Source organism: Nyctibius grandis, chromosome W (assembly GCF_013368605.1).
Source record: "Nyctibius grandis isolate bNycGra1 chromosome W, bNycGra1.pri, whole genome shotgun sequence".
NCBI lineage: Eukaryota > Metazoa > Chordata > Aves > Nyctibiiformes > Nyctibiidae > Nyctibius > Nyctibius grandis.
The window spans coordinates 22,442,765-22,446,802 of NC_090694.1; the positions used below are offsets into that span (position 1 = coordinate 22,442,765).

Sequence of the window (4,038 nt, forward strand, 5' to 3'; positions counted from 1 at the left end):
AATCTAGAGGAATCAGCTTGGCAGAAAAGGAGAAGGTACTATTTCCCGAAGTAAAATTGGAAGTGTAATCATTAACACAATCAGCTAAAGGACGCCCGGAGTCCGCAGATAAAATCGCTGCTACCGCGGTCAGAATAGTAACAGCCCAGTTTATCACGACATAAATCAGTATGAAACGCCATAACAAAACAATGCACATTGACCAGTGCCCAGCAGTGAGAAACTGCACATAAACAGTAACAAACAGCGCATACGGCAAGTAAGGTATCATTACACTTAACTCTGTAAAAGGCTTTATGAAGAGATGAGATAACACAGCGTTCAAAAATGACATTACCATCTTCGCTATCTGTTTTAATTTCCAACCCCTCGTAAATCTCAAAGGAAGAAATCTGATACTCTCTCAGCTGAGCTCTCTGGGTCTCCTCCCACCGGAGCTGGGATTCGACTTATCAGAGCAACCTGTTGGAGCTTCTCTTGACCCCCAGGTTGGGCACTAATAAATCTGTCACGGTTTAAAGCTGGGCCAGCTATTAAACCTGCAGCAGACGCTCTCTGTTAACCCTCCCCCCCACCCGAAGGGAAAGGGAAAGGGAAAAGGGAGAGAGACTTACGGGTTGGAAAGTTAAAACAGTTTTAATAAACTATAATAATGAAAAAGAGTATAATAATAATATTGGAATAATCAAATATATACAAATATATATACAAAACCAAGATCGAGCTCCCCCGATGTCGGCAACGTCACCACCGGCACTGCAGGGCAGGCTCTGGGAAGGCCCAGCCTGGGCCTAGCGACGGTCGAGAGCTGGATTCAGGGATGCACAGATCGGGATCGGGGGCAGCAGGAAAACAGATGGAGTCCTCCTTGGACACCGGCCATAGCAGAAAAGAGCCCGAGACCCTTGTGATCCCCCCGCTTTATACTGAGAATGACGTGTATGGGATGGAATACCCTCGTTGGTCAATTTTGGGTCACCTGCCCTGTCTGCTCCCCCCTGCAGCTGCGACCCCCCTTCGGCTCTTCACTCATAAGCAGTGAGGAATTCAGCAGTGACCTTGGTTTCTCTAAGACTAAGTACAGCAAGAGCCTTACTGCACAACATCCCTACCGGTGCCTCAGCGATAACTACAAACTTTGAGCGTTATCAGTCCTGGAAGCAGACACTGTCTGCAAAACATGTAGTTAGTTTCAGAAAGTGCAGTTACTTAGAGGAGACTTAGCTGAAAGTAAAAATCACTGAAAGGAAAATCGGCCTGGTTTAGGCCAAACCAGGACACCCGCATGGCTGCCAAGCCTTGGACCTATGGCAAACAGACATAACACATATTCCCTCTTTTGGTCGCCTACAATATGTTCACATCTCTGTGGATACTTTTTCTAAGGTCGTGTGGGCATCAGCCCATGCCGTCGAGAAAGCACTCGACGCCATCTCACATCTTCGGCAAGCCTGGGCTGCCCTTGGGATTCCGAAACATATTAAGACTGACAATGGGCCGGTGTATGTATCTGCACGCATGGCCCGATTTCTCGCATCCTGGGGGGTGGAACATGTTACTGGCATTCTGCATTCCCCGACCGGCCAGGCCATTTTGGAACGAGTGCATCACACTCTGAAGCAACTTCTCAAAAAACAAAAAGGGGGAATGAGCTCTGAGACCCTGCATGCTCACCTATGGAAGGCTGTGTACATATTGAATCATTTAACTGTGCCAACCGGGAAAGAGTGTCCTGTAATTATCTCTCATTTTTTGTCTTTGCAGGGAGGCGATCCTCTTGTCAGGGCAAAGGTTTTAGCACGAGACCTGCAAACGGGAAAGTGGACAGGCCCGTGGGATTTAATTACCTGGGGATGTGGGTATGCTTGTGTCTCCACTGATGCAGGGCCACGGTGGTTTCCCACCAGGTATATTAAGCCTCCTTTGGATCCTGGAGCTGACACGAGGACACCAGCCGATAGTCCTTCCGCTGACACCTTGGGAGGGGAGTCACAACGTTTGGGTGACTCTGATGCAGAGCCTGAACCAGACGCAGTTTTGTGCATCCTTAGCTCAGCCTGAACAACCCTTTCATACATGTCTAGTGGGGGTCCCCTTAAACGGATCTGAAAGCAAAAATTACCAAAGGGTTTATTCCTAATTTGTGGGGATAGGGCTTGGCCAAGGTTGCCCAGTAAGAAGGTGGGAGGTCCGTGTACCATAAGCAAATTAAGTCTACTAATGCCTACGCGAAAAGTCGTAGTTGTAGGGGCCTGGACCGTGGGAAAGTTATAGAGAGAACATACCAGTACACTATTATGTAACAGCATGAGTTAGCAAGAAAGCATAAGGATGTGGCTTGCTTAAGTTTATAGTAAGTATCCAATTAGAACAGTAGAAGTGGCAAGCAGCCAGAGTGTGTACAATACTTGTAGCCAATAGCTTAGTGTGTAACCGTTACATAAGAGAATATGTCGGTTATAAAAGAGTGTGTTAACCAAAATAAAGTGGACTATTAGAGCATCATATTGGTGTGCTGTAGTTCGTTCCTCGCGTGGACCCCAACATTGTGGTGACCCCGACGTGATCTTCGCATCAGAAAAGAAGGGGGACCAGACGAAAGACGTGAGGGTGGCTGCCGTGCCGGCAGAGGTAAGCCGGGCCGTTCGAGAGAGACGGGAAAGCGCAGGTCTACTTGATTAACAGCAGGATGGGGGGTGCAGTATCTGCACTGGAAAAGGCGGTGGTGGAATGTATTCTGCAGATAGCCGCGCAAACTGAGATTAAGATAAAAAGAAAAGAAGTAGAAACTTTGCTGGAATGGGGCCAGCGAAGAGGTTTCCTAAAAACCACTGATCAGTTGTTTTCTGCAGCTTGCTGGGACGATCTAGGGCAAGAACTTTGGAAATTAGTCACGGTGGGAAATAAAAAGGCTAGAAAGCTAGTTAAATCTTGGAAGAAAGTGAGGGATATGCTGGAGGCTATATCCTCTGAGGTGAAAGTGCGATCTGCTCTCAAAAAAGCACTAACAAAACCAGAAGAAAAAGAGCTGTTACCGGCGTAGCCTGTAGAGGCAGCCCCTCCCTACGAGAACTTTTGGATACTTTCCCCCCCCACTCCCCCCGCAGGTTCGGTGCCTTCCGCCCCCCCCCCCGCCGCAGCCTCGGCGCCCGCCGCTTACCCTGCGCTTGAGGTAGAGTTTTGGGGTGGAGAATCAACAGTCCCATCAGCCCCGTTAATGCCTCATGAAATGGGGCCGGAGGTGACATCTGGGGTCTCAGTACCCCCTCCGGAGGCTGCCGGAGGCAAACAGCCAACGGTGAATCCTGAAACTGCACCCCTTCCCATGGAAGTAGAAACAAATGAGTCCTGAAGCAGACAGTTACGCGTCTTTGCGAGAGTTACTGCAGCGACAAGAACAGCAAATGCAGGAAATATTAAAAAAAATGGAGAAGCTAGATGGAGGAGCTAGTAAGACATCGCGGCAACTCGCTTACAATAAAGCCTCCCAGGCGATATCTAGTGGATTAGAGGCTCTTGGACAGGCTATCGAGAAGCAGGAAGCTCCGCCAGCAGAACCGGAACTTACTCCGGCAGAGCTAAAGCACAAAGAGGAAAGAAGCCGGAAGTGGGCGAGAATTTGTGTGGAGGGCGGAGACTGCGAGGAGGCAGCAGCTGACGCGTACCTACGCGACAGATTTGGGAGTGGCCTGGACGGTCCGTCGCCTCCCCAGCGTGGTCTGTCGCCTTCCCAGGGCGGTCCGTCTCCTCCCCGGGGCGGGACGTCGCCTCCCCAGGGCGGGACGTCGCCTCCCCTGGGCGGAACATCCTCTTCTCGTTCGCGCATGCGCCGACTGACTGACCTGCCGCGGCAAGAGCATAGCACTCAAAGACCTGCAGGGGGAGCTCGAGCTCCATCTACGCCAATGTCAGACTCCAGATTCCGATGATCCTGGTGATGAACAGAATACACGGCCTGCAGCATTACCTGGTTATGATCCAGGGCAACGATGGCGGGGAGTCATTCGAGAGGCTACCATCGAAGGAGTAATGTTACCG

At 50.2% G+C, this 4,038-nt stretch overlaps 1 long non-coding RNA gene across 1 annotated transcript; it reads right to left on the minus strand.

Moving 5' to 3' along the window:
- Window positions 1–2,147: 2,147 nt before the first annotated feature.
- On the minus strand, window positions 2,148–3,579 carry LOC137675746 (uncharacterized). The gene is made up of 3 exons (XR_011049984.1): window positions 3,477–3,579; window positions 3,161–3,383; window positions 2,148–2,756 (listed from the first exon to the last, which is right to left on the minus strand). It is a non-coding gene; the product is annotated as an uncharacterized lncRNA (long non-coding RNA).
- Window positions 3,580–4,038: the final 459 nt, after the last annotated feature.